At 36.8% G+C, this 25,021-nt stretch overlaps 1 long non-coding RNA gene and 1 pseudogene across 2 annotated transcripts in view; both read left to right on the forward strand.

The window, feature by feature from the left end:
* LOC145798798 (uncharacterized) overlaps nucleotides 1–4,990 on the forward strand; it is a 44,787-nt gene extending 39,797 nt beyond the window's left edge. Inside the window, exons 2-3 of the long non-coding RNA XR_014340436.1 lie at nucleotides 4,320–4,401; nucleotides 4,640–4,990. This is a non-coding gene — a long non-coding RNA (uncharacterized LOC145798798). The remainder of the gene's footprint in view (nucleotides 1–4,319; nucleotides 4,402–4,639) is intronic.
* A 65-nt stretch (nucleotides 4,991–5,055) lies between these two features.
* LOC145799820 (GPN-loop GTPase 3 pseudogene) lies at nucleotides 5,056–7,547 on the forward strand (annotated as a pseudogene). Its single transcript, XR_014341332.1, has 3 exons — nucleotides 5,056–5,166; nucleotides 6,886–6,941; nucleotides 7,393–7,547. The product of XR_014341332.1 is annotated as a GPN-loop GTPase 3 pseudogene (transcript).
* The last annotated feature ends 17,474 nt before the right edge of the window (nucleotides 7,548–25,021 follow it).

The raw sequence follows: 25,021 nt of genomic DNA on the forward strand, positions 1-25,021 counted from the left end.
ACAGCATACGAGAGCCAGAGAAGGCAGAAATTGAAGATGAGGACATGGAAGTCCTAGAAGACGTCGGCAAGGAGCCAGCCGAGAAGAGCGAAGAGGCACTGAAAAAAATCCTCGTCCAGGATGGGGATGAAGAAAACTTCTTTCTTCTCGGCTCGAGTTTAGCTGAAGAAGAGAAAAAAGAGTTGGAAACTTTTTTGAGAGCAAATATTAAGGTGTTTGCTTGGACACCTTACGAAATGCCTGGCATTGACCTCGAGGTCACTTGCAACAAATTGAATGTTGATAGGTCGGCCAAACCTGTAATTCAGAGAGCCAGAAGACCGACGTTGATGCACGTCGAAGCAGTAGAAGAAGAAGTAGACAGACTTCTGGAGGCCAGGGCCATTAGAAAAGTACACTACCCGACATGGCTATCCAATATAGTGGTGGTAAAGAAGAAGAACGGTAAATGGAGGGTCTGCGTAGACTTTACTAGCCTCAACAAAGCCTGTCCCAAAGACAGCTTTCCTCTACCCAAGATTGACCAGCTAGTAGATGCCACTTCAGGGCATGGAAGAATGAGCTTCCTAGATGCCTACAAAGGGTACCACCAGATTGCCATGTACCCCCCAGACGAAGAGAAAGCAGCGTTCATCACCCCAAAAGGCCTGTACTGTTACAGAGTAATGCCTTTGGGGTTGAAAAACACAGGAGCAACTTATCAAAGGTTGGTAACCAAAATGTTCAAACACTTGATCGGTCGAACAGTAAAAGTCTACATCGATGACATCGTCGTTAAGACCAAGGAGCCCGAAGGTCATCTCGCCAATCTAAAAGTAGTCTTTGAAATCCTTAAAACATATCGGCTCCGACTCAATGCATCGAAGTGTGCATTTGGAGTGGGACCTGGTAAGTTTTTAGGATACCTGGTGACTAGAAGGGGCATCGAGGCCAGCCCAAATCAAATCAAGGCCATCCTAGAGTTGAAGAGCCCGACGTCGGCAAAACAGGTACAGATGCTAACTGGAAGGGCCGCAGCCCTGAATAGATTCATCAGCAGAAGCTCAAATAAGTGCAGACCTTTCTTCAACTTAGTGAAGAAAGCCACGGACTTCCTGTGGACAGAAGAATGCGAAGTCGCTTTGGCTGACCTAAAGAAGTACTTGACCACAGCTCCAGTTCTTTCAAATCCAAAACAGAGAAAGAATAGGCATGTTGGATGGCCTGAAATTGAATAAAACAGAAGTTATTAGAAAATTTCTAAGTATAAGAAAGAAGGAAAAAGTGTCAGATAAAAGACACTTACTTGAACAGAACGTTGAAGCATCAAAGCATAGTTTTCGTACTCGCTCATCTCGACGTTTCGATTACGATCACTGGGAAGGAATAGAGCAGTACTGAGGGCTATGCCGATGCTAATGTCATCAGGACTTTCGTTAGCCATAACTGGCTTATCTTCCAGAGTAATTTTTGAAGCCCAGGGGGCATCATTCTTTTTAGACCCCGAGGTGGTCGTAGAAGATGACCTCGGCTTTTTAGATTTTGGGGATTCTGATGGTTGGGCTTCAGAGCGCCTCTTCTCAGCAGAGGGTTGAGATTTGTCACTCTCAGCCAACTTGGAGATCGGCAAAGTATCCACAGATTCAGTCTGAGTTACCTTAGCCTTTGGTTGAGCCTTCTTGATTCGTTTTGGCTTTGGAGGAGGCAGGGTTTGTGTTAGTTATGCATCAACATCAGAAGGGATGCTGGCCAAGAGATCTTTTGCAATTGGTTTTGGGCTACCCAGCTCGGCAGTAGAAACTGTTCGGCGTCGACGGTGGCGTTGTGGTATTGGAATCAAGTATGGAGCCGAGGTTGATGGCTGATCAGCTGGATCGGAAGTTGACCTTTGATCTGTCCGAGATGTGGACGCAGTCTGTGGAGTTGTGGCAAAAGGTGGAGAGAGGCTTTTCTTCTTCTTCTTAGGGACGTCGAGCAGATCTGATTTATAGGTTGGGATAAAGTTGAGAAGCAAAGGTGCCTTTCGTTTATGGACTGGAAGGTTCGGTAGCTTCTTCAAATCCCTGCTAGGGAAGAAGGATTGGCGAAAGTTCTTTGGAGGTTGAGGAAGAACTGCAAAGATAGAACAGCACAGACATTAGAACAGAATATTGAAAACTTTATACAAGAAGAAAAGAGAACTTATGAAGGGTGGACCTTACCAGCTCTTTCCCCAAGAACTGTTCGGCTTACGGGATAAAGATGAAGGTCATCGTTTGGCTGAAACTCCCAATTGCCCGAGACAATGAAGTAATCGTCTCCAGCGCCCTTGTTGGAGTCTGGGAGGTCGGCTACGATTTTATATTTAGTGGATCTCGGCTTGAGGTAATAGACATAGTCCGTGTCTTTTCTAAGGCGACACATGGTATAACAGTATTGGAAATCGGCAAGCGTAATCCTGACATTCTCTTGTTTGACTAAAGCTATGGTACCAGTAATAACTCAGTAAGAATTGATGGTGAGTTGCATTGGGTTCAACTTATAGAAGTGAAGAATTTGACAGAAAAAAGGGTCAAGTGGAAACCGGAGTCCACACTCAGTAAAGGCTTCCACAGGGGAGAGCATAGAGTTATCTGTAGGCATGATGGAGTCATCATCCCCAGCCAACCTCAGATTGACATCGGCTGGGATTTCAAACTCTTGCGCCTAAAAAATTCAAGCTTGGAGAGGGTGTCTACCCGATGTTTCCACATACCCATAATATCGGGATAACTAAAGATATTGGATTTCAGAAAGAAGCTGTTTCAAAAAGGGTTATTGGGACCTCAGCAAAAAAAAAAAAAAAAACCCTAGGTTTGAGCTGGTGCAGAAATTTGTAAGGGATGTTTCAGTTTTTTCCTAAATTGTGGGTTCTACAGACAAATCCCAAACCTAAGTCTATGGAAACAAAGACTGAAGGCACGAATCTGGAAAAGGCACAAAAAAACAGAAAACAAGAACAGAGTTTCAGAATCAAGAACAGAGATGGTCTATCAAGAGCATAAAGAATACAAGAAGTATATGGCCAAGAACAATGGCAAAAATACAGAGAAGTGGTGAAACAGTGCGTGTGTTCAAGATATGGGCAAGGGCAAAATCGTGAAAAAAATACATTCAGATGTATGATTCACAAATTAAAAGTTTGAACAAATGCAGTAATGGTAGCAAGTAATAGAAAGCGTCAAAGAATTGAAAACGAAAAGAACAGTAAACTCACCGAAGAAAAAAAGCCAGTGAAAGGATTGCCGAAGTCAGACACTGGTCACCAGAAGTAGGAATGAAGGCAGTTGAAGAGCTTGAGGTCTGGAACAATGGCGTATTCAAAAGCTAGAGAGAGAAAAAGCAAAAGGAATCGAATGAAAAGTGAAGAAAATGAAAGAAGAAGGAAACAAGTTTTGTTAAAAACTTAAAACGGCGGCAAAAGAGGGCAATTAATGCGCTTGGGACAACGTGAGCATCAGACGGCGCACGTATGTGCGAGACGATTATGAAGCACGTACCAAGTACAATCCAATAAGAAAGGGACACGTAGCTGAAACGGCTGAATTGTGGTGTATGACAGCTCATACGCGTGCAAGGGTTCTTGAAGTTCTTGTTCTTTAACAAAGACATGTCGGCCAACATAATGATCTCGGCTGAGATACTGTAAACGGACGTACTGGAAGGAAGGAATGATATAGGTTCCATCACCTCAGAATGTCGAGGTAATAGAACCTAGGGGGCAGTTATGGAGATATATTTTTTAGTACCAACACGTGGCAAGGTGACGCCGACATGTCAACCGAGGTGCCACGTATCCTGGTTGATATGTCGAGGTCATCTCGGTTAGGCCAAGGTTATCTCCGAAGATATCGGAATCTGAGATAAGCGGATAAGAGATAAGGGACAAGAGTCCTAGAATAAAGAAGAGACTTAGCCAAGATAAGGATAAAGCTCTTAGAGAGTTTATCTTTATCTCTTGAGGAGTCCAAAGTAAGTATTGAACAGGAATCCATAGAAGTCAGGCTTCTATTGGGATTAGGATTGAGGTAACTATAAAAGAGAGGCACCCCCATGGGTCTAAGGTACGCAATTTATATTCTGTCTAGTGAGTTAAGCACTATTGATTATCTTTGAGAGATATACTGACTTGATCGTCGGAGTACCCCCGAGTGGACGAACCACCGCCGGAATCTTCTCTTTCTGTTACAGGTTAGCCAGGTGTCATCTATTCTGCCAGTGTTCTCCAGCTGAATACTGTGTTGGGCAGTGTGATCGAAAAATCACTCACACAGATTCATTTCCTTTGGTTTTAGAGCAATGAAGTGTTGCTTTCCTTACAGATATCAGGGAACTCATATCTTTGGATGATGTTATGGAGGAGCTTGGATTGGGTCCAAATGGTGGCCTTTTATATTGCATGGAGTATCCTTTGCATTTGGGTTTTAATGTTTTTGTAAATCATTTTCTTCTCTCATCTTAGATTGTGTTGTCACTTAATTATTTCTAGTAAGGCTAGAGCCGGTTATGTCAAGGAGCATAAAGGCATTGATTGACAACCTTGTGAGGGATAAATTTATTTTATTGTGTAAAGAACCTTCTGTTTTTTTTGTTAATTTGATATTGGATTCCAAGTTTGTATGGCCTTAAATCTTGACACTAGGCACCTTGAAGAAAATTTGGATGAGTGGCTAACAGAGGAATTGGATAACTTCTCTGATGATGATTATTTAGTTTTTGATTGCCCAGGTATTTATACTCATTTCTATGTTTTGTTTTTCTGCTGTAAAAATGTTAAAATTGGTAACAGTGGGAATGGAAAATTGGCATAAGGAGTTTTCCTTATTACATGAAAAAGTCAAAGCCTAAACCTAGACTCATTTTTTATTAGTCTACTTATGTTGAACAGGTGAGGCTGTTAAACACCATATAGAGGACTCAATGAATACACACACACATGATGTGGTGTGGAACCTCTGCCTTGCTTCCTTCTATCTAATTACTATACACAAACCTGCTCATCTTGCTACTATTTTCTACTTGTTCATGTTCATCTTACTTCACTTTTAATCCTTTTGTATCGTTGTTGCTCTCAGTTATTTGAATCCAGAGTCTCATGTTTTGCTGTCAGAGTTGAATCAACGAATGGCTCCTCAATTTGAAAAGCTTAACAAAGCTTTGATTGAATTAGTAAGTCATTAAGCAGATCAGAATGTGCATTACTGTTGTTTAAATCTACAGGTGGATTGTGTAAGAACCCATGTTCCCTCACACTTTGTGTTGACCTGTGTTGCATCCCCTTATGAAGTTGCTTAAGTAAACTTTTTGATTTTTGATTTTTTATAAATAATTTATCTTGCTGGAGAATAGCCTAGCTGAAATCTTCATGCTGAGATTCTCCCTTATGAATGGCATAATGAATGGGTGAGTCAATGATTAAGGCCGAAATGTACATCATTGAGGCCGTTAATTAGAATCTCTTAACTTCATTTGCTGATCAAACTGTATACTTTATGTGTGTTGAATGTCAATCAAGTTGTACATCGTCGGAGCATAAAATGGACAAAAAGACAGAATTTGGACAAAGTTGACTTTCCCGCACGTGCGTTGACTTTTTATGGGAAAGTCAAACCGACGTTTTAAACCTGTTTGGAAGTGAGTAGAAGGATAGAAAGGCAAGGAAAAGGCTGGAAGAGGGTTCTGGACTTGTTTGGACCAAAAGAGAGAGGCTAGGGTTTGGAAGGGAAGAGAAACAAAAAGCTTCAAAGATGTCTACCATGGTGGTTTCTTCTCCATCTACCTCCTTCCAGTCCTCCATGAGTGGCTAGTCTCCTTTTCTAGGGTTTTGATGAAACCCTAGCCATGTAATTATTTAGTTTTCTTTTTGATTTTTAATTATGTAAAGGTTTGAACATTTGTATGGTGATTTAGAAGTTTCTTATATATATTTTTCATTATCTCTTCAAATATTTGACTTTCTGTGATTGTTAAATGTTATCCATATATGAGTTTTCTATTCCTTCGCATTCAAGGTGTGAGACGAACCATGCTACGAGGAACGAGTCGTATCACTACCTTAGTTTAGAGTGAACGATTTGCATTACTTGAGATGGTTCGTGCTTGTACATTGAATATGATGATCTTCTTGTTAAATGCTTTGAGCTTGTAGTTACGAAGTATTAATCCGTTTAAACCATAGCATAATTGATTTCAATTGGAAACCCTAATTACGTGGCTAGTGGTGGACTCTTTGCCCTAGTTTTTTCCCCAATTCAGTAAACCCAATTTCATTTATTATTGATAATTTAATTCCTTAGTTTAATTCATTTGTTATTAATTTAGGTTATGAACAATCAATCTTTTTATCAAAATTAATTTAGGAATTTAACAATTAAATTAGTTTAATTTCACAATTGTCCCTGTGGATCGATATCTAGACTTGCCATTATTCTGAAAAAATTTGGTGTAGTTTAGTATTTAATTTTGCTGTGTTCATCGACCCATCAGTCAACCTTTTGGTTAAATGATCGGTTGTCTATGTTTACCTGCTTGTGTATTGGCATATATATGGTGGAATCATATGAATATGCATGTGATTATATTCATATGATTATGTGTATTAACTGTCTATTTATTTGCTTCTCATTGGAGTGCAGGTTCTTGACTCAGACACCATAATGGATACATTTTAGTTTTACCCTGTAAAATACAATAATTTGCTGCCATTTTATCCCTATGAATAAGTGTTCTTATTTCTGCTATTGTATGATTGTTTTTAATTTTGGCCTTGATGGCCACCTCCTGGTAGTCATGGCTCTGTACATCTTTCTTGGAAGCATTTATTAATTATAGGAAGGAATGTTTGAATATTTTGTGACTGTTCATTAGTCTCAATTTTTGTTGTAATAGGTGGATCAGTATAGCTTAGTAAGCTTCGTGCCTCTGGACTTGAGGAAAGAGAGCAGGTACACTGTATGTGTGTGTGTCTGGGGGGGATGGGGGGGAGGGGGGGTGTTACACGAACCAGTCTGTACATCCAGTTGTGCATGGATGTGCTAAGAAGCACAGAAACTTTTAAGGTGTGTTTGTGTCAGACACAGACACTTCCCCACACATCGTATACATGGCCAAATGTGTCTTGTTATTTTCTAGAGACAGACATGCTTCGGACACTTGGAGACACACGTGTTCATTGTTTAGACATTTATGAACTCCTTAGACACACTTGAAGGCCCTCTAGGTTCTTTGTATGAGTTGCAATAGATTTTTCTAGCTAAGTGAGAATTGAATTTTAAAGACTTTGCCAAGGGTGCAGCCACCCGAGTAACAATAGATGAATGCAATACATCTGTTGGTTTCCTGCGTGCTTGTGTCATTTGACTAACAATAGTTTTTTCTCTTCTTTTCCATTGACAGTATACAATACGTCTTATCACAAATTGACAACTGCATTCAGTATGGAGAAGATACAGATGTGAAGGTTAAGGATTTTGATCCGGAGGATGATGATTAGGGGGCTTTGTATCATTTGGCTGGCTTTGTTGTAGTTTCAGTTCTGATTAGGACATGAGGTGCGAAACATGTGTGAGATCTTCTAGCAGTGTAAGATAAATTGATATAGAGAGAAATTGTATGTATTATGATTGATGTTATTGATATTTATTGAATGTTATACACGGTCTCCTTTATATAGGAGAAAATGGCCTAAGTGGTATACACACTATACAAAACAACATCATGGCGTAAAGGGAAAGTGGTCACCGAAAGGGGAAAGCATACACTTTACATATTATATTCTAATAGCCCCCCTCAAACTCAAGGAGGATAGGAACTAACCAACTTGAGTTTGGAAAGAGTAAAATAAACTAATACATAAAATAAAATAGGATAAGAGACACTGTATGGTCGTGTCAGACCGTTGGTGAAGACACTGTATGGTCGTGTTGGACCGTTGTAGCAGCTAACCGGAATCAATGTCGGGACAGTTTACGAGGTCATGCCGGACCGATGTAGAAGCTTGTGGTGGTGCACCAAGGGGGCGACTTAGGGAGTGCGCCATGGGGTGGCTTGGGTGGTTCCCATGGTGTGTAACCATACTCACCATGATACATGATATATGTATAACCCCCCCTCAAACTCAAATAGGTGTAAAGATAGAAACCTATTTGAGGTTGAAACAAAGGGAGCGAGAAAGCGGACCGTTGTAAAAGACACTGTATGAGTGTGTAGATAGGCTGCCCAAAAGATATACATATAGATAGATATATCGAGCCCTCAAAAGTCGCGCCCTCAAAAGGCGCGCCCAATTTTCAAAAGGCGTGCCCAATCCATAAAAAAGCGTGCCATCAAAAGGCGTGCCATCAAAAGGTGCGCCCATGTTGTCGTCAAGCGTCAAGTGGCGCGCGATGCGCGTGGCTGCCTCGGCTATTTAACCAAGACGGAGGCTGAGGCCGAGGCAGAGGCTAAACCTGCTAAAAAAAACCTCTGAAAAACTCTGCGGTCGGTGGAGCAAAAAATGGCAGTGCAAACGGATATTGAAGCCAATCAGTATACATTGAAGTCATGCGTGGAGACGATGACTGCAGTCACGAACTTGTCGCACCGGCTTCAAAGTAGGACAAATGAGGTGCAACAGTTAAACGCCCAACTGGCTCTGCTCCAGCGCATGTATAAGGATGCGCGAGCAGAGATAAGTGTGCTAAAGGCGGAAAATAAGGAGCTGAAGCGGAAGGCCACCGTGATGTTCCGATTTGGAGGTCCGCCATATGCTGCAGTTGAGGAGCAGGGAGTAGTGATCGTGCCCAGTGGAGTGGGAAACACGGAGGCAACACCGTCAAGGGCCGCCCAGGACGGAGGCAAGAAGAAGAGACCGGCGGCAGAGTAGAGAAGAAAAATCCCGCCTGTGGATGTGGTTGTTCGTTTGTTTTTTTTTTGTTGTGTGGTTCTTTTTTTTTTTTTGTGGTTGATGTGTAAAAGTGTGATCGGGGTTGATCCCGTCATGAAAAAAAAAAAGAACAAGGTTGTGGAATGAAAACCGAGATGGTTGTTGTTGTTGTTTTTTTTTTTTTTTGTTGGTGTTTTGGCAGTCAAATATATAGAAATAAAAAGAAAAGAAAAGAATGAAAAGAAGAGAAGCATCCGGTGGAAATATTAAAAAAAAATGTGATGGATATGTATGTGAAAGATGTTTGGGTGGAAGAGATGATTATGATTTCAAAAAAGAAGATAAAAAAAATAATAATAATAAATAAATAAATAAAATAAAAAAAAGAAAAGAAGATTGGTGTCTGGGTAGAAAAAGTGGAGCATCTCTGTGCCTCTTTGAAACTATATGCTGGGTTTGATCAAAACCGTGGGTCAAATTACCACCCACGTGAGTCCACTTCCCAAGTAGGAAAAGCAGATGTGAGAGAAGCAAAAGGCCTGTGAGAGTTAACATCTGTGGTGTGCTGCGAGAGAACGGTACTCACTAAACCATCCAGAACACTTTCATGGGAACCAGAGGAGGACTGATCGTCTTCACCGTCGAATGGCTCAGGCTTCGCCGGAATGAGAGCCGAGCCGTTGAGTCTTTGCGAGCGATACTTGGCGAATTCTTTGGGGAAGCCGTGGAGAGCCAACAGGTCGTCTCGAACGGCGCGACAATCCTCGGGAGTTGGATGAGGGTGATTTGGGAATGGCTCGCCGGTGGATTTGATCGGCGGTGAGGGTTGGGCTTGAACCTCAGTTTGCTTCCTTTTACGGCTGCGAATGACGCATGCGAATCGGAGGATGTGGGTGAAGGGGACGATGTCGAAGAGCTTAGAGAGCAATTGGGCGTCGTTTAGGTCTCCTGCGACGATGAAGATCGGGTGCGGAGACAAGAGCTCTTGGCGAGCTCGTTTGAGAGATGGGTCGTAGTAGGAATTGAAGTTGTCGAAGCCAAGGACACCGTCGCTGCGTTCTGGCAACGCGAGGAAGGAGTGGGTGCCGACGAAGCCGGCGGCGCCTGTGACGAGGATGGAGAAGCCGCGGGGGCGGCGGGGGGTGGCGGAGTGGCGGACTTGTTGTTCCCAGGCGGCGGTGGCGCCGGCGTAGAAGGCAAGGAGGATTGACAATTGGAGGAGACGATGGTGGCTCGATGTCGCCATTGATGAACAAATATGTGTGAGGCAGAGAAGAGTTCAGCTATGACTTTCTGGCAGCGGAGTGCAGGTACGTGTAGAGGTCCGGCGGGCGGCCAAGACGAGGTTGCCGCCCGCCAGTGAAGCGAAATTATTAGATTCTAAACCTGCTCTGATACCATGTAAGATAAATTTATATAGAGAGAAATTGTATGTATTATGATTGATGTTATTGATATTTATTGAATGTTATACATGGTCTCCTTTATATAGGAGAAAATGGCCTAAGTGGTATACACACTATACAAAACAACATCATGGCCTAAAGGAAAAGTAGTCACCGAAAGGGGAAAGGGCCACCGAAAGGGGAAAGCATACACTTTACATATTATATTCTAACAAGCAGAATGGTTTGGACCTGATGTGAACTATTTGTGTAGTCTCAAATATTTACTGGGTTGCTTGTTTGTGATTACTAATCATTGGACTTTTGCCTAAAAACACATTTACATTACCAATGCCTAGTGATAGGTATAGGTTTAGGCATTATGAGGTATCAATTTCAGCGTATCAGTTTCAGCTCATAGCTTTTATTGTTCATAGTAGTAGGTGGTTAAGAAAACCTTTTGTGGATTCAAAATGGCTTCAACTTGCTCGAAAATTACATGTTTTATGTGTGGTTACAGAGAAAGGGGATTAGTCCGGAGGAAACTCCCTTGTGTGGGGAGAAAAAATGGCTCCACACCTTAAAAACCATATTTTCAGATTTTGGCTTATGGGATTCAGTTTTACCTAAATTTCGACCCAACATGAATTTTAATTGGTTAGATCACCCATGGCAGCCATGGCACTGAATGCAACAGCAAAAGTTCAAACAACCCTAACATAGTTAGAATGGAAATGTTGATTTTTTTTTTGGTAATGAAACATGGTTGCGGCATGAGGGCTAAGTTACTTGTATTTTGTTTGTTTATTTATTTTTCACTAGAATTTCTTGAGAATTGAAGACTAGTCCTTTTTTATCAAGCTCCCTCGATGGCACATACAATGTTACTTAATTATGTTAAATGTTTCATAATAATATCTTCCTAGCATGAGTATTTTTGTTTCTCGAAATGACTTATTTTCGTATTGTAGGTATGGGACCTTGTTACTGAAAGACTTTTACAAACTCGAGCTTTTCCACTATCAATTACTGCAATAGTTGTTGATCCAACAGAGATGAAGTTATTTTTCGGTGGTATAGATTACTAGTGGATATTTCTTTTTTGTATACGGAAGACATCATTTTTGTATGATTATCTGTTTGTATGGAATTATTATTTTGGGTTGGACTATATTTGGTTTGTATAGAATTTGATGTTATAAGACCAAATTTTTGAATGGTTGAAAGTGAAATAGAAATAGACATATGTATTGTTTTGTTTATATACAGGGTGCAGGTTGCACGAAATAAATACAGATTGTGCAGAAATTAATAATAATAAATAAAAAAAATAACACTATAAAGTTTTTGGTGACTAAATGTTTAGTAGCCAAAAAAACAAAATAAAACTTGTTGGCTACTAAAAATTTAGTAACCAAAAACAAACCAAAGATTTTTTAGCAACTAAAAATTTAGTAGTAAAAAATATATGAGACTTTAGGCGACTAAATAGTTTAGTAGCTAAAAAAAATATGAAAATTAATTTTTTTTTGCTATTTAGTAGCTAATAATAAATGATACTTTGGGCGACTAAAAGTTTTAGTCGCTGAAAATGAAATTTAATTTTATTTGAAAATTTTTGGCGACTAAATATTTAGTCGCCAATTTATGACTTTTGGCTACTAAAAAATATTTAGTCGCCAATACCTCGTACTTTTCCCTACTAAAACATTAGTAGCCATTTATAGGACTTTTGACGACTAAATTTTTTTTAGTCGCCAAAACCTTCCCTGACTGTTTTTCCGCGACAAATCTAGCGACCAAAATATTTAGTCAGGAAAAGGTTTCGGAGACTAAAAACCTTACTTTTGGCGACTAAAACTTTTGTCGCCAAAAGTATATTTTCTGATAGTGGAACCAAAATGATATAAGAGGTAAAATATATGGACTATCGATATAATTTACTCATTATTATACTAGTAACAAATATTAGTGGTGGGACTGATTTAACTAATAAATTATGATGAATGATATGGTAAATCTAATGTGATATTATGATATATATATATATACACACACATGGTCATTGTAAAATTAATCATAAATTAAAATAAAATTGTCATTACTTATTCTCTTGGGAAATACTTAAAAAATTAAAAGAAAAAATGGAAGAATAGGTTAACACAAGTGATTTCAATACTGTGGCCCTGTTTGGTGGAGTTTTTTATTAAGTTAAAAACTAATAATCAGAAAGCAAAAGTTAAAAGCACCCCTATCCTAGTTTTTAAATAATTAGTTTTTTTTTTTATATAGCTTATTTAAACTATTTCTGCCTAGTAAGCCTTAAGTAGAAGTTGCACCAAACAGTTTGACATAGACTCCCAAATCAAAATAAGTTATAACCATCCCTCAAAAGCTGTAACAAACCGTCTCTATAAATGTTTTTTAACTCTACTGAAAATTGTTTGAGACTCCTAAAATCCTCTATAATTTGTTCCACAATAAATCGATCAAGTTTTGAATTGTCACTTAATTATACAATACCCTAATCTTACCACGTAATTGTAAGCAAATTTGAAAATATAAATTATGAGTTTCTAGCTGGAATGATGCATAAGTTGCAAGTTGCATAATAATTCCTTGTACACTTCGAGAAGTAAGTGATTCTTGTTGTTACTAAAAAAAATGAAAAATTCATATATATTTAATTATTTTATGATTTTTTTTTTCTTGTTTCACACAAATCATCAATCAAAGTTAAATCAAACATTTGTTCAAAACATCCCATCCATTTCAATGCGAGTAATTCAAGAAGAAGAAAAAAAAAATACAAGATGCATTTTTTTATGCATGTGTACTTACAATATCCGCTAAATATTTTACAACAACCTAGCAAATATTCTTTTGATTGCAAAAAAAGAAAACACTGTCGGTTTATCATGTTTAATTTTTTATTAAGTTCATTTTTAAGAATAAATTTTAACAAGTCCAAGTCTTCATCTCTTTGGTAAATATAATAATGCCTATTGTAATCATTGTTTAATTATGAACTATATGCTCTCTTTTTTTTTTAATCTCTCTCTCTCTAGGTGAGAAAGGAAGAATTAGCAGTGTATAACCTTTTGACTTAAGGCCTAAGCTTTATTAAACAATGTTGATACAACTTTAGAAGATATTTAGGTGGGCCTAATAAAGCTCAAAAATCGTGTAACTCGACATGAAACGCCGACAAACTTTAGACTCTGTCCCAAGTGTTTTTTATTTTATTTTATTTTGTTATCACCCACCTTACGCAAAGTTAATAGCCGGTACATAGAATCTTACTTAAAATTATTTAAAATAACTAATTCTTACTTGTTTATACATAGAACCTTTATTCATTAAAATTTCAAAAGCACCAACTTGTAATTTTTAAATTTCTTTTTTAGGTAATTTGATTAACTTGATATGTATTTCGTATTTAATCACTTTACACAAAGTTAATAGCCGATACTTATGTGGCTAAGCAGCATACATGTCATGTCAAGCTTCTTAAGGTATTGTTTGGAAAGAGTTCATTTGGGCTCTTTTGGCTTTTTGAGCCATAAAAGACAGAATAGGCTATTTCAGCCACAACAGACAAAACATCACATCCAACCCATAATCATTACACTCTTCTCTCACAAAAAAAGTCAAAAAAGCCAAAAAACCAAAAATCCCTTCCCAAACCAAGCTTTTGAACCCAGGCTCAAATAGCCAAAAAAGTCAAAAAGTTAAAAAAATAATCCACTTTCCAAATGGAGGCTAAGATTATTTAAGATAACTAATTCTCTCTTGTTTATAGCTAGAACCTTTATTCATTCAAATTTCAAAAGCACCAACTGCTAATCTTTAGACTTCTTTTTCAGGTAATTTGATTAACTTAATATGTATTTTGTCTCTCATTTTGTTTTCTTTTGTCATTCCATCTTTCTTTTTGACGTGAATAAAAGCCTATACGCTACTCAAAACTTTGTAAAAAGCCTCAAAAAGGTTTGGAGAGAAGATAAAAATTAATTGCATTGCACATAACTATTTACAAAGTAGAAAAGTTGTTAATAAGTATTTTGAAAAAAAATAGTAAAGATTAGAAATTGGCAAAGAAAAGAATATTCCCCTATTTCTCTTTACGCTATTTATGTTATTTGAATTTGTTTTATTTTTTATTTTTACATCTTGCCCCATTTTTTCCACCAGGTTGGTGTGGTACAGAACATCTAACGGACAATGGGCATTATTACTAGGGGTTGGCAAATTGGGTGGAGGAGTAAGCTTTCACATTAGGAATAGTGAAAATGTACTACATCATGTGATACTATAAATTCACATTGGCAAATGCTCTCAATTTTTTGTTTTTATTTTTTAAATAGTAATACTATTGTTGGCTTATTTTTCCTACGAAGGAAAATATCATAAATGCGAGCGCGCCAGCAAGGATTGAAAAATCCTTACAGATTAAATTCAAGCCAATTATCAAGCGATTGTGTTGACGGTTCTTTTGCCTCAACGAAGAGGACTTCAAATTTGCCAAGTGTAGCGAAAAAAAAAGTAAAAGAAGAAAAAGGGACGGAGAAAGATGATTGAGTGAACAATCAAAGTAATAATCACTTACCTCTACTCCTATGCTTCGAAAAGAAAGTGCATAAAATGCTTCGAAATGGAAATGCTGAAAATAAATGCTTCGAAATATAAATCTATGTTAAACTACTCCTAAGATAAGGAAAATAACAAGAAATATTGAAATCAATTGTCTTTGATTTAAGTTCTGGATCCTTTACAATGTAGCCATTAATGGCTATTTATAGAAGAAAAAATACAGCAATAACTACTTAGTAACTACCCATTTCTTCCATCTTCATTCTTGTCTTGCCATGTGTCCTTCCACTCATCCACTTTGTCCTTCCACTCATCCACTTTGTCCTTCCACTCATCCACTTTGTCCTTCATATTCTCCATTATCTCTATAACTTCTTTTAACTTCCAAATGAATAAGAGGATGCCACGTGTCCTGCAATTATATAAATAATAAATAATAATAAAAATTGCAGATTTATGGTGTTAACATTACCCCCCGCGGCCCTTAAAAATGATGTTTATTTGAATTTTTGAAGGGCCGAACCAAGCACATGACTAACCTAAGCAGCAAAGTGCTTCGAATGATGTAACAACACCAATAAAGCGCTTCGAATGAGTATGAAATTATGACTAGATGACTTGAATTATTACTAGTAACAAGCTTCGAAAGTGATATAAAGGACCAAAATCATTCTTCGAAGGTCGATGGAACCGACAAAAGACGAATTACATCCTCAAAAATACTCGACAAAGCTTCGAAGGTTCACAACCACCATTATTATTTCTTCGAAGCTGTTGTTGATGCAAAATAGAGTACTTCGAAGCTTACAAAATTATGGCAAAACGGCTTTCGAAGCAACTTATGGCAAAACGGCTTTCGAAGCTGTTTTTGGCCAACATTGTGGTTATTCAAAACTTATATGTTCTGGTTCACACATAATTAATGAAAATATTAATTTTGTGCTTCGAACCAATTATTAATTCTTCGAAGACACCAAAACTGTTGTTCTTCGAGCCAACTTATGATGCCAAAAACAGGCATTATTCGACAACTAATTAATTGTCATTTTACATATATTTGAAGAGATGTACACATTTCGAAAGTTTTCAAAGTTTTATACAGTTTCGAAGGTGAAGTAATCAACCTTCGAAACAACTCTTGATGTTTCGAATGTATCTTCAAAGCTTTATACAGCTTCGAATGTGAAGTAATCAACCTTCGAAACAACTCTTGATGCTTCGAATTTATCTTCGATGCTTTGATTGTGTACATACAAACAATTGGCCATCAATTTGAAAAGATAAGCCATTCTCAGCCATTTATTTAAATGCACAGGCTTTTTCTAGCCAAGTTCATGCATTTTAAATGGTCATCCCTTGTTCTTAGTGCTTCGAACTCATAAGAACAATTTGTTAATTTTATTAGCCACATCATCATAATTATATTTTGATGTGAACCACAAATCCAAAAAGGATTTTGAACACCAAAAGTCATGGTATAGTGTGACCATGAAAATTTATACTTTTTGACATTTTGAAAAATGTCAAAAATTTTGAATTCATGAACAGTGGCTTGTTCATTATTCTTGACCATGTTTGTTTTAAAAACATGACTTTTGCCGAATAGGTTTTCATAATTATTTGGCAAAGTGGGTTGTTTTTCCATGTTAGCCATTAATGGCTTATGAAATCACCCATAGATATATTATTTTCATGACTTGACTCTCTAAAATTTGGTTTTTGGACCCCTCGAGTCATACATGGAACATCATTCTTAGCCAAATTTGGCTCAAGAACATGCTCTTTCGTTGTGTTAATTTCATAATTTGGCTCTTTTAAAACGAACTCTTGAACCCCCCGAGCCATTGATGAAATCAACTCTTTACTTTTACTATTTTCAACCATGGAAAAATTCTGAAAAAATTCATCAATTCCGGCCATTAAAGCCTCAGTTAAAGACTTGGTAGTGAGAGTTGACAACTCATCATTCCATTGGCGAATTTCCATATCAAGTTGATGAATTTCTCTAATTAAATGGTGTCTTTTTTCTTCCACCAAATAATATTGTAATGGATGAAAGTTTATTTCATCAAGAAAATGGATCTCTTCTTGAAGATCCAAAATTTCTCTTTCACGCCAATATATTTCATATTGACAAGTTCGAATGGCGAAATCCAAATAGTTTGTCATTTCTTACACTTGGCTGTCCCACTGGGCGTGCCAAAAAATGTTGGCTTATTTTTCCTACGAAGGAAAATATCATAAATGCGAGCGCGCCAGCAAGGATTGAAAAATCCTTACAGATTAAATTCAAGCCAATTATCAAGCGATTGTGTTGACGGTTCTTTTGCCTCAACGAAGAGGACTTCAAATTTGCCAAGTGTAGCGAAAAAAAAAGTAAAAGAAGAAAAAGGGACGGAGAAAGATGATTGAGTGAACAATCAAAGTAATAATCACTTACCTCTACTCCTATGCTTCGAAAAGAAAGTGCATAAAATGCTTCGAAATGGAAATGCTGAAAATAAATGCTTCGAAATATAAATCTATGTTAAACTACTCCTAAGATAAGGAAAATAACAAGAAATATTGAAATCAATTGTCTTTGATTTAAGTTCTGGATCCTTTACAATGTAGCCATTAATGGCTATTTATAGAAGAAAAAATACAGCAATAACTACTTAGTAACTACCCATTTCTTCCATCTTTATTCTTGTCTTGCCATGTGTCCTTCCACTCATCCACTTTGTCCTTCATATTCTCCATTATCTCTATAACTTCTTTTAACTTCCAAATGAATAAGAGGATGCCACGTGTCCTGCAATTATATAAATAATAAATAATAATAAAAATTACAGATTTATGGTGTTAACAACTATAAATTCAAATTTAATTATTCAGAAATTATTTAGAATTATCATTTTATAATTTAAATTTATTCTACATATCGAATCTACATTACAAAATTAATCTCTACAATAAAACTCTCCATCCAAAAAAATCTGAACTTATAAGTCTAATTTTCAAACTTATTATTTTTTAAATATTCTGTAAAACGAAAACAATGACTAGTTCCAAAATATAATCAATTTTCAATTGAATAATGTTAGAGATCAATTGTGCTAGCGGGGTTGCTAAATTTCAGCTCTGCTATCTATACATTATGCTAAATTTGGCACAAAATTTAGCTATATTGTGCGGTGTTAGGCAAGTTGGATTTTAGTTTTTTTTAGTTAAAATTTATAAAAAAATATAATAGGCTAAAATAGTTAATAAGATAAAATGTCACATCAAATCCATAATCAGTTTACTTTTTTTTTCATAAATATTACATCTAACTACAAAAAAATTCAATTATCTTCCCAAATATAAAAATTTTAGCATACTAAAATAGCTAAAAACTAAAATAGTAACTTCCCAAGCACCCAATGTTCGCATTGTTCATCTCGGTTCCCTCCCATCAACATAAGTTACAAAAAATTCTAGAAATAAAATATTTCAACGAATCAACAAATTTCATGAGAAAAAGCCAAACATAAAAATTCCAACAAAAAAAATAAAAAAAATAAAAATTTGCATATACAATTGACTGCTCAACATCAATGCCCTCTTGATTTTTTTAGATTCACAAAAATAGATATATAGATAGGCTACTTCACATACTCGTAAGAGAGTATTATTTCTTAACACCCACAACATATCTGCAATGAACCCCACCGTATCTATGTCGGGGCCGAAGTTGAACCCCCTTGCCCCGTGTGCTTTGAGTGTTAAAGAGTATGTTTAACCCAACGATAGATTATGGAAAGTCAAACCCAGACTTTGAACAAGCAATTCAAAAGTCTTACCGCTGAATCAACCCCATATTGGTATCAATGCCCTCTTGATAAATAAAGGAAATGGCTCTTTTGTTAAATTGGAACAATAGTGTTGAAATGCTGAAATTAAATAGAGGGAAAGTTGATCGAGCCAAAAAATAGTTAATTGATTAGTGGAGTAACATTGCTATAAGCGTAAACTTTTCCTCCATTTGTTGTCCATTTTCAACTATCATTTCAAATAAAAATTGTACATATTTCATAATCAGACTTTATTAATTTAATTTAAAATTACGTACTACGAAATAAAATAACAAAAGACAAAATTATGGAGGAGGAGGCGGAACATTATAAGTTGTTGATCGTGCCAACATTTTTTTGCTATTGTTCATTTTTTTAATGATTTCTATGCTCTATACGTGAAATTCTAAAGTTTGTATTTTTATGCTTGATTTTCATGTGTTGGGGCTGTCTTAGATACTAGACTCTCAGCTCGAGAGGGCAGGGAACAAGCCCCCGCCTGTAATGTTAGTTTGGACCCATCAGACTTTACCTTATATATTGAATTAATTTATAGGTTCTAGGTTGAGAGCAAAACAAAGAGAGAGTTGTGGAGTGCTTTGTAATTTTTATTGCGTTAATTGATTTTGATCGTTTCTTCACCATGGACGTAAACTTTTCATTGAACCACGTATATTTTGTGTTTTTGTGTGTGCATGTTCGTCTTGTTATTATTTAATGTGTGGTTGAAACCATATTCTTTCACAACATCATCCCTTTAATTTTGGAAAATATCAAACTTAATTTTTTATTAAAGTGGGTAAAATGTTTTTGTTGATTTTTTCTATTTTTAAGAGGAGATAAACAACGTTTCTGAAATACAATTGTGAAGATAAGTAGTGTTTCAGGACAAATGTTGTTGAATTGGAAAATTTAGCTATAGGGCAAGCCTCTTGGCTACCCATTGGAGTGGAAAAAAGAAAAAAGAAAAAAGAAAAAAAAAGATGAACTTCATACTATTTAGGGAAAATTACAAAAAATATACTTCAAAGTTTGACATTTATAATAAAATAAATTCTAAATTTTTAATTTTATCAATTTAAATTCAAAACTTTTAATTTATGTTCAATCTAAACTATTTGTCTATTTTCGTTAACTGAATGACGAAAAAAATAGTATTTTAGTCATTAAACTCAATAAAAAATATATTTTAGACATTTTATATACATTTACATTAAGTTTAGTGATTAAAATACCATATTTTTCTTCAATTTTACTTAACAGAAATATGTTAATAGTTTAGATTAAAAATAAGTCAAAAGATTAAGATACAAAATTTAGAACTTTAAGTTTATTCTGTTATAAAAATCAAACTCTGGAGGCTTTTTTTATAATTTTTCCTACTATTTTTTTTAGCGATAACAATCCTTATATCTCACTATTTACTCTTAAGTTTCTTTCTACATTCACAGCATGCATTTTAAATTGGCTAATTGTAACCGGTGGTATTACATGTATCAATTGGTATATTAATTATTGTACTAATATATATTATGATATTATTATTGACTTCACCTATTATACAAATTACACATATTTAAAATCTCTAAAATTATGTTATATCATTTATTAATATACTAATTAATATATCAATTAGTACATTTAATATTATTCTATGGAACATGTGCCTCTATGGCACAGTTCAATTGCATTTAATGTGGTATTAAATTGACTTCATTTTGATAAATTTCCAATTTTAATGCCTCATTAAATTGATAAGTTTACTTGTAAGTTATATGACCAAATGTATTTATTACGCATGTTTCAATTTGAATACAACTATTTTGTAATTAATATTTTATATTTTCATGTATAAAAATAATTAGACTCTGTTTGGCAACGAGGTTTGGAGCTATTTTAGTTACAAAAGATAAAATATGTTATTTTATTTACAACAAACAAAATATCGCATCCAATCCATAATCATTACACTCTTCTCTCACAAAAAAAAAGTCAAAAAAACTAAAAAGCCAAAAAGCCCTTCCCAAACAAAGCTTTTTAGCCCAAGCTAAAATAGCTAAAAAAGTTAAAAAATCAAAAAGTCAATCCACTTTCCAAACGGAGGCTGCCCAGGCTAAAATAGCCAGAAAAAATCAAAAAGTCAAAAAAGTCAAATTCCAATACTCTATTAAATGTAATAAAATATCATAAAGACTTGTGCATGAGAGTGCAGAAACAAATTATATATATATATATATATATATATATATATATATATATCTACTATATATATTAAGCAAAATGAGATTTTTGACCCCCACGGCCTGTGACAGTTTCAATTAGGGGTGTGCATAATACCGCCGAAACTGCCAAAATCGCACCGAACCGCACTGCCAAGGCAAATTCGTTATTATTTGCCAATCGAACCGCCAGTTTTTGGTAAGAAAAATGACAAATTCTAGTGACACTTTTATCAATCCGCCGGTTTCTATTTTTCTTCCAAACCGCACCGACCCGCACCGCTATTAAATCATGTTTTGTAAGATTCTAAAAATTCCTTTTCACTTAAATTTGCTTGTTGTTCTATACCTTAGAATATAGTATTACATTACTATTCGAGGGGAATTCAAGATGTTAGTAATCCAAAATAAAGTTGGATTCCAATTCACTTTTCAATCTTTTTTTTTTTCTAGTCATGTTGCAAACTTGCATCAGCTCACTTTTCAATCTAAATACTTTTCAACAGTAAACATTTTCAATATATTGTAAGCCCTGAATAATATTAATTTTATGTATTGTATTTGATCATTGTAGCTTCCACAGATGCTTGTAATGAACTGATGGTATAGTCGTTGATATTATCATGTTGTTGCTACACTTGCTGCATCAGAAGAAACTTTCGCAAGATGCTTAATATCACGGTATCTCTCGTCATTTTTTTACTCTTTGATTTAAGTTTTGTAATTTGAATTATATTTTTTATAAATCGCCAATCCGCCCGAACCGCCAAGGAAAATCCGCCATTATTTGCCAACCAAACCGCCGATTTTTGATAAGGAAAATAGCAAATTCTAGTGACACTTTTATCAATCCGCCACTCGCCATACCGTTTATATTTTTCTCTCAAACCGCACCGACCCGCACCGCGCACACCCCTAGTTTCAATATTCTAAATTGAATTTTTTAAATTTTTTATTAAAAAAAAAAACCTCAGCATTTATTGATTTGGTCAAAATCCCTGATCAGCATTTATTAACTTTTTTCAATCCACATGTCTTTCCATATGCCTGCATTTATTGGTACAATCCCCTTATCAGCATTTAAAATCCCCTCATACAAATAATTATAGATACAATCCGTGTATAGTTACTGCAGTACCCTTTTCAATTTCTCTCATACACTATGGTTAATGATAAGATTGTTAAATTATTTTTATAAAAAATCTTAAAAAACATAATTTATATATTAAAAAAAATCTAAAATAAATATAAATATTTATAATTATTCCGTGCATAGCACGGGTGGTAAGTGTAGACATCCCATTTTTGACCGTCCTCAAGACTTGGACGTCACCGCTTGAACACTCGGTAATCATCCATGTTTGTGTTCGTCTTGAGTTCGCGGAGGTCTTGGCTACGCGCCTTGCCTCAAGATCTCTCGACTCGACTGTTTTGCGTCTGATTTTGCACCAAACACTTATGCTTTGCCTTGGAGGGGTAGGGAATGGCTTGTGGGCCATCCCCACACTCCACCGGCCATGGCTTGAGGCCACCGGCTGTGTTTTGTTGCCACCGGCCAAATGCTTGGCCGGTCGGCACTATAGATGGCCGGCTGGCCGACTATCTTTTTTTGGTCAATTGCATTTTTGGCCGGCCGACTACTGTGCATCTGCTTTTGCAGATATTTTCATGCAGCTGGCATGCACTTGGCTCCCCTCCATACACGTGTATAGAGGGATTTCCCTCTTAGCTAGCTTGTCTTGTAAGCTTACAAGATTGAAGCTCTATAAGAGGAGGCCTCCTCTCCCTCTTTTAGAGGTTAGACAACTTAGACAACATTGTTAGAGAGCTCTGGTTTTAGGTTAGGATTTGTATCTATCCTATATCTATATCTCTCTTCCTTTTGTGTCTTGTGTGTGTATTTAGCCTTAGTTTTACACACAAACACTCACCATCACACCTTCTCTTGGAGCTGAGGCCCTTGAGGGTTGTTTTGAAGTCTTGGAACTAGTTTTGAGCTCAAAGAACCAGCTGGTCCACCATTTTTAGTGTATAACATATAAAAGTTGTGTTTTTACTTGCTTTAAATAGTTTCTTAAGGGTGTTTCAAGCTTTGGGGTTGTTTGACCCCTCTTAAGGCTTGTTTGGCCTTTGTTTTGTGCCATTTTGGTTGAGCTCCGGGACCATTGCGTTTGGGCCTCCTCACCACTGAAATCTTGAGGTATTTCAGAGGTGAGGATGGTGCCTTGAGGTCCTAAGAAGGAGAGGGCCACCCCCTCTCATTGTTGTCCTTGAAAAGGGCCATTTTTGCCTCTTTAGTGAGCATCATGTTTAGGTTCATGTTGGCCATGCCTTGACTGATATTTATGCTTATTATGTCATGATATAGCTCTGTTTTTAGTTGGTTTTGGTACACCATGCTTGCTTAGCATACATGCCTTGTAATGCCATGATTTGCCTCAATACATGCATAGCATTTAGACTACCATGCTCATGTGTTTTGGCTAAGCTTTGTGAGACTTATATGCATATTTTGATGTGCTAAGGGACTGTTTTAGGTCATTTGAGTCATTCATGTCTTGCTTTGTATAGCTACCATGCAATCCCTCTTGAATGCCTTAAGCTTTGGCCTCTCTAGCATGCCATCCTTGCTTTGTTTCAGTGGTTTGGAATCACTTGGTATGTTATTTCAAACCTCGTGATGTGCTTATATGCTTGCATTTTCCATTCCTTTCATGCTTTGAAGAGTTGATGGCTTATGCTCCATGTTTAGGCCCTTGTTGATGCATATTTGTGTGTGTGTTTTCATGCCTTTGTTGCATCATTTTGGCCACTGTTTTAGGCTTGTTTGAGGGCTGCCTAAATTAGTTTAAGTCCACCCCTTTGCATGTTGTTGCATGCTCACCTTGTGTGTTGTTGCATAATTGAATGAAGCCACATGCTTGCTTGCATGCTCGAACACCCACATTGTGCCTTGCATACTTGTTAGTTGCATTGTCTCATGCCCTACGTCTTGCATGACCATTGTATGCCTTGTATGCTTCTTAGCATTGTCCATGTTGCATACTAGTCGACATGCTTAGGATTACATTGCATTGGCATGCATACTTCGCCTCTTGAATTGCTTGTGATAGAGGTTGAGTTCAATTTACTTGATTATGTGCATTGCATTCCATATCAACATGCACACTTGATTCTTTGGGCCATCATGCATGGAAATGCGTGATTGGTGGCCCGAGAATCGAAGCCTATCCTCCTTTGAGTCATAAATATGATAAAGAGTGTGGTTAGTGCATACATTGCTTGAAATGCATTGCCATGCCAAGTTCTGTCATCTGCTGCTGTCAAACCAGTTTTTGCAGGAAGATTTGGCCGGCCGGCCATCTTAAGTGCCGATCGACCAATTATTGATGGCCGAGAGCTCAACAAATGGCCGATGAACATCCGGACATGGCCGGTGGTGTTCCCACTTGGTCGGTGGTGCTCCACAGCACTCAGAGAAGCAATCTTGGAAGTTGTGCAATTTTCAGAGAAGCAGAACAGTCAAAGCAGAGGCAACTTGTGCATGGCAGTGACTTTCCGAGCGGAGCCGAGCGCGCATTGTATTGGGCCCTCTTCCCGAGGCCGTTTACTGCTTTCATTAGATTAGTTAATTCGTTAATTAATTAATTGGTCTGTAATATTTAATTAGCTTGTAGGTTAATTAACTTGTATTATTCTTTTGGTCCCTCCGAGCGAGGGCGAATTTGTAATAAGTGTGGGTGCGTGTGTGCATGTCTTCCAACCCCCACTTCTTTCTCCCTTTTACTTACTTGCTGTTGATGGTTAGTATTAGGACATGTTTACTTTAGCATACCTTATGCTATGCATGCGTGCATCATTCATTAGCCTTGCATGCACCAGGCTCGGCGCATCATGCTAACTGCATAAAGTATTTCAAATCTAACTTGAATACACGCTATCTGTGCATTTTCAAATGTCATCCTTAGATTAGCCGAGCCTATTCTAGATTGCATTCTGTATGCGTTGAATTAGCCACTTAACATGGACTTGGATCATGCATTGATTGCTAACATGTTCTTGTCTTGGCTCGGAGTACATTGTAAGTATTTTTATGCTTTGGCATCTCGCATGAGTGTGAATGTCAACATGACAGCATGCTTACCATGT

This window comes from Camellia sinensis, chromosome 9 (assembly GCF_055761805.1).
Source record: "Camellia sinensis isolate YWXY chromosome 9, ASM5576180v1, whole genome shotgun sequence".
Taxonomy (NCBI): domain Eukaryota; kingdom Viridiplantae; phylum Streptophyta; class Magnoliopsida; order Ericales; family Theaceae; genus Camellia; species Camellia sinensis.